Genomic DNA, 10,566 nt, shown 5'->3' on the forward strand with positions numbered 1-10,566 from the left:
CAAAGGGAGTTTCTTTATACTTATGAAAGCCAGATTCACTAGAAAGCTACACAAATCCAAGACTCCTTGTATCTACGAACAAGAGTTCAAATCCCTGACCCAAGGATGACCAGACCTAGGTGAGAAAAGACAACCACTGGAGGTGTTTTTCTTCCTTCCTTCCTTCCTTCCTTCCTTCCTTCCTTCCTTCCTTCCTTCCTTTCTTCCTTCCTTCCTTCCTTTCTTTCTTTCTTTCTTTTATTGGATATTTTATTTATTTACATTTCAGATGTCATCCCTTTTCCCTATCCCTCCCAAAAAACCTCTATTCCATCCCCCTCCTCCTTTTTGCTTTTATACCAATTATATGGAAGTATTAAGATAAGTTCTAGGTTGAGGAACTAACAATACAATAGATGCAAATAGTCAAGGAACAAGCAAGACAATAAACACAAATAGTCAAAGAATAATCAAGGCAATAAACAAAGTTCCATGATCACTCCCATGATCACTGTTTCTTTCTTTTTTTTTTTTTTCTCTCTCGCACCGTCCCCACTCGCTCTGGCCCTGCTTGCTCCGGCCCAAAGGTTTTTACTTATTTATTATATGTAAGTACAGTGTTGCTGTCTTCAGACACCCTATAAGAGGGTGTCAGATCTCATTATGGGTGGTTGTGAGCCACCATGTGGTTGCTGGGATTTGAACTCATGACCTTCGGAAGAGCAGTCAGTGCTCTTAACCACTGAGCTATCTCTCCAGCCCCGTGATCACTGTTTCTAAGGGCTTATCAGGATGACCAAAATATCTGAGCCTGCTTTCCTGTCCTAGCCCAAAGTCATTTTCATGTCTGAAGCCTACTTCTTTGTTCTAGCCTAAGATTTATATTCCTGCCTGAAATTACTTCTTTGTTCTAACCTAATGTCAGATTCCTGCCTAAAGCCCATTTCTTTGTCCTTGGCAAACGTCAGATTCTTGCCTAGCAGCCCCCAAAATTCTCTGCCTCTCCCCATTTTTTATTTCATAAACAAGACTGAGCTTGTTTTAGGTAATTCTGACAAGAATGACATTCTGACAAGAATGCCTTCATGCCATCATGGAATATGCATTATCAAAAATATTATGGAATGCCATCATGGAATATGCATTATCAAAAGCAATGCACTTTTGTCTCAGGTTAGTAAGACTCTGTGCAGAATCCTACCCGTCCTTGGCTTGCCAGCCTGTTAAATTAATAACTCCTTTAATCCCAGCACTTGGGAGGCAGAGGCAAGTGGATTTCTGAGTTCAAGGCCAGCCTGGTCTACAGAGTGAGTTCCAGGACAGCCAGAACTACACAGAGAAACCCTGTCTCGAAAACAAACAAACAAACAAAAACAAACAATATTAATAACTCTGTCTGAAGGTCCATTTTCAGTTTCAAGCCATCCCCTTTCTCCACTCCCAACCCTATCCCATCCCCCTCCTCCTTTTTGCTTTTATACCAATTATATGGAAGTATTAAGATCAGTTCTAGACATCTTTGGCTGCCAACATGTTGATGTTGTTAAAGACAAACTTTAACAAGATGGGCAGAAATAAAAGTATTCCCAGGACAAAAAGGGCAAGCATGATCAAGGTATATATGCCATTCTTGAAGCTTGACCAAAATAGAAATACTGACCTTAGGCCATGGGTAATTTTATCAACAGTATCTGCCACATTAACGCTCAGCAGAGCAGCATTCTTTAAATTCATAAGCTCACTATGCAAAGTTAAAACATCCAGAGAGGTGTTAGAATTATGCCAAATACACTGCAAGTGTCTTTAAACCTTTTCCTAATTATGACTATCATTGTACATTTTAGAAGTAACATAAATCCAATGGTATTGGATTGGCATGACACTCAAGATGGCTCCTTACTCTTAAACTCTGAACCTCCTTCCACTGATTTGAATAGAATAAAGAGCATCAATCCATTGTTGTTGTTGCTTTGTTTGTTTGTTTGTTTGTTTGTTTTTTGGTTTTTCGAGACAGGGTTTCTCTGTGGAGCCCTGGCTGTCCTGGAACTCACTCTGTAGACCAGGCTGGCCTCGAACTCAGAAATCCACCTGCCTCTGCCTCCCAAGTGCTGGGATTAAAGGCGTGCACCACCACCGCCCGGCAAAAGTAGTTGTCTTAACTTATTGTGTTAAAGCAATTGCAGAAGCAATGGTGCTAGCAATTAACGTAATACCAATAATAATCAAGCCCACTACCCTCTTGCTTCTGCCTAAAGCCTGATTCACTTCTTCCCATATTTGCAAGCCTTTTTCAGAATACCAAGGTTCTATAATACTCAGGGCAATAAAACAAAAGCTGGTTGAGTGTTTTTAAGTCCTGATCTCTCTCTTTATAATTGATAAGATAAGAAAAAATAGATGAACATGTGTTAATGTGTGAATTTGTGTCACATCACAAACGCTGCAACAAATTCATAATGCACATAGAATTCACACATAATATGTACAGAATTTGGTATATGAAGCACATCGTGGAATTAGACATATGATGGAGGTAAGATGGGGTGGGATATCTTGATGTTCTCTAACCTTAAAGCAATTAAAATAAAAATCACTACTTGAAGAAGCCAGAAAACTCCCATGGGCTTATAAATTAGTTTTTAACAAGTCCATAGGTTGAAATAATAAAATATTCTAACAAAATATAACAAAACTTGTCACATGCATGGTTAGAAAAAAAATTGTGATCGTCCATGTTTCTACTAGAAAGGAAAGGCTAAATTTAATAAGCAAATTACATGTGTTTAAAAGTTAGAAATGGGGACTGGAGAGATGTCTCAGTGGTTAAGAGCACTGACTGCTCCTGAGTTCAATCCCCAGCAACCACATGGTGGCTCACAACCATCTGTAATGTGATCTGATGCCCTCCTCCGGTGTGTCTGAAGACAGCTACAGTGTACTCATAAAAAAAAAAAAAAAGTTAGAAAAGGGCCAGACATGATGTCCCAAGCCTGTAATTTCATTAATTTTTAAGAGGCAGAGGCAGAAAGATTGTGAATTCATGGTCAGGTTGGGCTACACACACACACACACACACACAGAGAGAGAGAGAGAGAGAGAGAGAGAGAGAGAGAGAGAGAGAGGGAGAGGGAGAGAGAGAGAGAGAGAGGGAGAGGGAGAGGGAGAGAGAGAGAGAGAGAGAACGCGCATTGATAGCCTGCCACAAGAAAAAAAGTGAAAAAATGAACAGCAAATGAACCTCAAAGAGAGCAAAGGAAAGGTTAAATAAAAGTAAGAAATGGAAGAGCCAGAGGCTTGAACTGTTTGCTCTCGAGAGCAAGACAGTGGTTTCTGTCTCAAGCACAGAAAGCAAGAAGGAAGCAAGACTGCTGAGGAAGGAGAAAGGAAGGGAGAGAAGGAAAGGAAAGGGAGGGTGAGAGAAGGAGCAAAGGGGGGAATGGAAGGGAAGGGAAAATATTTTCTACACCAATACCAACCAGTGGAACTTTCTGGAATGGTGGGAATGTGGCCCCGTTGACTGCTGGGAAAGCACTGTGTGGCTCCTAAGAACAGGAAATGAGACTGCTGTGATAAGGAGCTGAACTTTTTATCATATGAGGAGCTCATGTGAAGGTCGGAGGATAACCTGTGGAGTCAGTTTCATCTTTCCAGTTTTATGTGGATTTCAGAGATGTGACTCAGGCTGTCCAGCTACACTGAGAGTCCTCACCAGCCTTGAACAACTTCTTCTCCTCCTCCTCCTCCTTCTCCTCCTCCTTCTCCTCCCCCTCCTCTCCCTCCTCTTATTCTTTTTCTTCCTCTTCTTTCTTCTCTGTGTAGCTGGTTATCCTAAAACTGACTTTGTAGAGCAGATTGGCCTCGAACTCTGAGATTTGTCTGCCTCTGCCTCCTGACTGCTGGGATAAAAGGCATGCACTGCCATGTTTAGCTTGAATTTTTCATCTCTCTCTCTCTCTTTTTTTTTTTTCAAGACAGGGTTTCTCTGTATAGCCCTAGCTGTCCTGGAACTCACTCTGTAGACCAGGCTGGCCTCGAACTCAGAAATCCGCCTGTCTCTGCCTCCCAAGTGCTGGGATCAATGGCGTGCGCCACCACCACCCGGCTAGCTTGAATTTTTCATTTTAACAGAACCTCTATTTTCCAACTTCAGCACCTACACACTTGCCATCTCCTTTGCTAGTAGTTCCTTACCATCTGTCAGTAATATACTACATGATTCTATATATACTACATTACACTATACTATACTACACTATACTACACTATACTGTGTAATTTAATTCTCTGTCATATTTATAATTTGCTCTTCCTGCTACAAAGTAAGCTCCCCAAGGAGAGAAGTTCACAGACAAGTTCTCAGCACCTAGGATAGATTCTGGCACATGGCCTATACTTTAAGAAGAATTTGTTTAGTGGATGATAAGACCTGTACACTCTGTTGTAACTCAAGCTGGCTCTTGGCTAACCAGTTCTGAAGCTCCTTTTCTGCCTGGCTGGTCTTACTTTCTTCCAGCCCCTGGCTGTGATGTGTCCATTCTTTCTTTTCTTTTTTTGTTGTTTTTGTTTTTTGTTTTGTTTTTGAGACAGGGTTTCTCTGTATAGCCCTGGCTGTCCTGGAACTCACTCTGTAGACCAGGCTGGCCTCGAACTCAGAAATCTGCCTGTCTCTGCCTCCCAAGTGCTGGGATCAAAGGCGTGAGCCACCACCGCCCAGCTGTGTCCATTCTTTCTAACACATTTTTTCTAGTTTCTCCATGATGAACTCACTGCCTGAACCTCAACACACCACCCTGGCCTCTGGGGCTTGGCTCACTTGAGACTTCCGCAGCCAGCCTCAGTTTACTGGGTTTCTTACTCATAATTCAGACAACAAATGGCCACAGGGCAGGAACAGCCTGGATTCCTGTCAGCTGCTTTTCTTTGTTGCTTCCAGAGAAGAGCACAGAGCTTCATGACAGTGCTCAGCTACAGACCAGGACAGACCTCAGGTGAACCCTGTACACTAGACCATCAGGCAGAAGTTGGGTGACAAAGGCCATCTGCCTGCTCAAAGGACTGTCTCCTCTGCACCCTCCCAAGACTCACAGACGTGCCTAATGGTTATGTGCTTAGTACTGATCTGATAATTCATCCCTGCACCTGTTCAATGAGTGGATTGCACCTTTTAGCAAAACGAGTCAAGGTAAGGGTATATTGGACAGATCTAGAGAAGATCTAGCTGTGATTCTTGTTATGGTCAATAGATAGAGCCCAGATGGTGTTGAAGAACTGCCTCTGCCATGCATGGTACTTGCAGCTTTTGCAGAAGACCTAGGTTCAATTTCCAGCACCCACATGGGAGCTCACAATTGCCGGCAACTCCAGTTCCAGAGTATCCAACACCCTCTTCTTCACCCTCCAAGGGTTCCCACACAGACACATGGTGCACAAGAACTCACACAGACACACATTCATACAGGCACAAATGCACATGCACATACACAGACACAAATAAATAAACAATTAATTTAAAAAAAGAGTCCAGGTGTCATGAGTTTCCAGTTGTAAGCTTACTTGGAATGGAGAGGAAGATTAGAATGGTTAGTGAAACTTTCATTTTTCTCTTAGTTAAAGAAATCACTCAGATTTAGTTTAGGGCTTTGTGGAACAGCCAGAAACATTCTTCTTGCATAAATGAAGGAACATACTCTGCCTAATACAGTGCCTTGTACTTAGAGGACACTTGACCAACTGTGGCTAGCAATGAGATCAGGAATAGCTTTCATTCTGAACGAACAGACTCCATTCTGTTCATAGAGTCTACCACAATGAGAACAGACTTTAAAAGTTCACTGTATTTGGAAATGGATTTCCAACAGAAGCAATACAAAGGTAGCTTCTGTGGAGGTTGAGTTTCCATTTCATTAGGTTCAAGAGACTACACACAGTTAGAAACCCAAGTTTCCTTTTGAGCCCCAGTTATCTGCAGTCAGCCATCTATAGGGACACTGTGCATAATGAGTTTAGGTTTTGGTTTCATCTAATACCACTTCACTATCTAGTGAAGCAATGCTATTTCCTTTCTAAGAAAAGGGGTGTCTATTCAGTTCAAGAAGTGACAAATGGCCATCACTTCCCCCTTTTCTGTGCAACAGAGGGCCAGTATGTACACATGAGAATGCAGCCCTGCCAGAGGCATTGAATCACAATGGACTCAGTCTTCCTAGGTGAGTCTAATTTCTGACTGCCTGGGAGCTGAGATCTGCTAGAGATTGTTCTAGACTCTGAGGGTGCCGCAGACTGGGACTTCTCGGCAAGAGTTTGCTTTCAGGTGCAAGAGGAACATTTTCTTCTCTCTACCCTACCACCTCTTGACCGCCACTGTGGCCAGTGCCTCTAGCTCCAGCAGCTGCCTGCCATGGAGTCATGACTGTGAAAAGCCAGTCTGCTGAGGAAACGCAGATCGACCAATCTCTCTCTCTCTCTCTCTCTCTCTCTCTCTCTCTCTCTCTCTCTCTCTCCCTTCTCTGCCTTTCTCTGTCTCTATGGCCCTCTAAACTACCCTTCCCATACCCTGAATAAACTCTATTCTTTACTATACTGTCCCTCAGGTCCCTCAGGGGGAAGGGATGCCTCACCATGGGCCCGCAGAAACACCCCCTTCCCCCACACCTGACTGCACATCCACCAAACATATTCCTTCTCTCCTTATCTTTTTTATAAAACACAGTTCTAATATTTTCCCAATATGCTTTGTGTGTACATTTGCATTTTATCTATATTATCATTTATTATTATATTATTGGTGTGTGTGTGTGTGTGTGTGTGTGTGAGAGAGAGAGAGAGAGAGAGAGAGAGAGAGAGAGAGAGAGAGAGAGAGCAGAGAAGACATTATATGCCTGTAATGCATGTAGAGGTCAGAGAAAGAGTCAAAGGAGAGAGTCAGTTCTCTCCTTTGCCTTTTCATGGGTCTGAGCAATTGGACTGGGCGTGTCAGGCTCGGACACAAGCACTTTTCAGTGCTGAGCCATCTCACAAGCACTACCTTTGCATTTCGAATGTGGGGAACAGGTTGGGGGTGACATGGTGCTCTACTCCCTCAGTGGTTGTCTCCTGAAATGAACATTTCCCTTCAAACCCACAATGCTTATCTTCTGCAGATGATATTAGTTCTTTGACACCATTTGGGGAACCTGCCCAGATTCACTTCCCTTTATTGTGATTTTGTGGTTGGAGAGACTTGTCATGTAAATGAGACAGATGGGTCTTGGGAAATTTTCACCTTTTCTTCTAAAGAGAAAAGGAAAATTCACTACTTCTTATGAGGTTAAAGCCACTTCCCAGTGCATGATGGCTTTTGAGGCCCAAAGAGCTCCTGTGAAGCCCAAAGACAATTTGTGAAAGGGTTGGAGTGAAGGCTGTAACTGATCTCCAGAGTGCACTGAGAAAGGAAGTTCCCACTTGGGAGGGTGGTATGCACTCCTTGGAAGTGCATGCTCTTCTCAGAAGGACACATAGACAGACATCTGGACAGACAGCCACAGAAAGCACCCCAAATGCCTAATGCAGAGCTAGGTGCCCTCTCTGAGCATGGGCTCTTTCCTGATCACACAGCCACAGGCTTCTACAGTTCCCAACAGTAACATGAAAACAGGACCAGAAGATGGTGTTTTTGATGCAGTGTTGGGGGTAATTATACTGCTAATTATGTATAAGGAACAGTCAGCGCTGTTTATGAATTTAATTAAAAAGTAGAATTAGCCCAAACTTTGGAAGAAAAATATGGGAAAACAAACCTAATTGTGCTGTGGCATTTAAATTAGTAAAAGCAATCACGATTTGTTTAGCATAGTCTTACCTAAAAGGACAAATGTTATTTGCTTATCTTTGCTTGTTTTTTTGTCTTTCGTTTTTGCATAGTCCCAGCTGCTGTGTTCAGAGCGACTGCAGCCTGGACAGACGTGCCTGTGGCAGTGTTGTCCACGCAGAGGCACAGATACCCGCTTTATGGATGCTACGGCTAACCAGACTTACCCATCTGTGCCTTCACGTGCTGTTGTCTGAGGCCTTAGTCCATCTTTCCTCATTTCTGGAATTGTCAATGTTGGTCAATTTTCCCACCATAATTAGATGCTAAGAGAAAACAGGTTTCAAATACAAGAGGTACATTCCACTGAGCACAACATGGCTGTGCACTGGAAGATGGAAACATGCTTAACTTAATTCCAACTGGATTCTGTTACAGCAATAAGAATCACCCTCATGTCACTGTGGAGAGGTAACTGTGTGATCCATTATAAGGGCTTTATTACACACAAATAAGATCATAGCAGTTTATTGTTATTATTAATTATTAATGCTCAAAGCCTATTATTTGGGGAAACATTCATCTAGCAGTAATGAGAGACTCAAGAGATTAATTTAATTTTATTAAATTAAATAAAAACATAAACAAAGGTTAAAGATAGATTCTGACCAAGTTCTCTGCATTGCCATCCAACCCAGAATTCACAGTCTATGCAATTTATCCTTCTTTAACAGGTTATTTTTTTCCAACTTTAAATTTCCAGCAGGGTAAATGTATTAAGGCCAGTGAATCATAACTAATGAAAGTTGTAAATAAAAGCTTCTTTTCCCTTAACATTTGTCCACAAGAAGAACATGCTTGTTTCTGCTAATGCCTGTTTTATTTCTAAGTAGGGCAAACACTGAGGCATTTTGCTTCCCAAACACAAACAGCGATAGGGCTCAAGTCTCTCACCAGAACACCAAATGCAAAGGCAGAAAAGTGCTCTGTGCACAGCTTCTAAACCACACACGAACTGTGCACCGCTTTGTACGGAAAGTGCTGGAGGTGCAAATGTGTCCTGTGGGCTGTGCAAAGAAAGGCCAGCAGTTTCTGCCTCCCTTGACTGTCCAGCATAAAACAGGGGTCCTTCTGGACCTACAGGTAAGTGGACTACAAGGATACCTGGAGCTCAGCTACTCCTGGCGGCTTAGACAAGGACATGCTCTTATAAAACCTGGATAGATTCTTAAAGAAAAAAAAAGCCTATTGGTACCTGGAAATATGCCAGAGATCTCTTAGAAGAAAATAGCTGGTCCTTGGTAGAGTCAGGAGGGTAGACAGCATGTCACAAGACATGCTTAGTGACTGCCTCCAGAGAGCCATAGATTCCCAGGCTCCCCAGAACAAGGTTACCTAGCACCCCTCCCCCACCCATTTCTGACTCTAAAATGTTGGGACTCACCCCTAAGTCAACTAAGCAGGCAGCCCCTGGGCAGATGAAACCTACTACAAGGCAATAGCCACAGGCTCTGAACTGGTTTTCCATGGGGAGAGTAGTACCAACCAAACCTAAAGAGTTCCAGTTTGAAATTGGAATTTCAGGAGCCAATATTTATTTCTGGTTACTCTTAGCACAGTATTTTGGGGGAGACATGGGACTAGAGAATGCAATGGTTACTTTAACACTGCTGTGACCTGACAAAATCAACATAAGGGCAGGGATGATGATGATGATGATGATGATGATGATGATGATGATGGTAGTGGTGGTGGTCTGTAGTTTCAGAAGGTTCTAGTCTAATATGGTAGTAGGTAAAGCACAAGTCAGAAGTTTGTAGCAGATACTGTTTACATCACAGAGGCCAGGAAGCAAAGAAGGAGAGTGGAATCAGGAGGTGGGTAGACAGTTCAAAGTTTCCACCTTCTTGCATCATCTATGCCTCTTTAAGGTTTCCAGAGCTTCCAAAATAGCATCGCCAGCAGGAGAAAGCATGAAAACCATGGCCTATGGGGGCTTTAGATTCAAGCCACAAACTGTCTCCAGGTCTTTGGGTCACAATATGGTGGGGAGTATTGTGTGGCACTGGGGCCCAATAAAAATATCTGTTCTATCCCCAGCATTCAGTATTGAGTAATGGGATGCCTTGATTCATTTCAATAATTACCTAAGATTGTCCCTTCAGGCACATATACACACCTAAGACTGCCTCAGGAAGGCTTAGTTCACCCATTCTGTTTGGAGCTAATGGGGAGTTAGTTGAGAAATTTAAAATAACAAAGTTTTCATATCATAAATGTTCTTACTGTTAGGACCTAGGTAAAATGCTAAGGCCTAGGTGACAGTTAATTGGCTAGCCTGCCATTATAAGGAAACGTTCTCATATGTTTCTGCTGTTACTAGGAAACTTTCTAAAGCCAAGATTGATTACATATTCTATTATGTTCTATGTTTTTGGAAACCAATCACACTAGAAGTCAGTAGATCTGGTTTGTATAGTTTCCCACAATAAGCTCGGACCCAAACCAACAACCCGACAGCACTTCCTGCACCCGTGTATAAACTTTTACGGTATAAGCTGCCCCTGGGATGGACCCCAACATAAGAGAGACACTTGCGCCAATATAAAAAGCTACTTGGAATAAGACTTTCATTTTGGGTAGGGGTTGAGTAAAGTTTATGTTCTCTCTGGGAACTGACACCCTACATGCCAGAAAGAGACATGCATGTTGGTGACTGACATCCTGGTTGGCAAGTTGAGACATGAATGTTAGACAAGTCCCATCCTGGTATACAAATTCAGACATGAATGTTAGACAAG

The sequence above is a fragment of the Grammomys surdaster genome, unplaced genomic scaffold (genome assembly GCF_004785775.1).
Source record: "Grammomys surdaster isolate TR1022 unplaced genomic scaffold, NIH_TR_1.0 242, whole genome shotgun sequence".
Lineage (NCBI taxonomy): Eukaryota > Metazoa > Chordata > Mammalia > Rodentia > Muridae > Grammomys > Grammomys surdaster.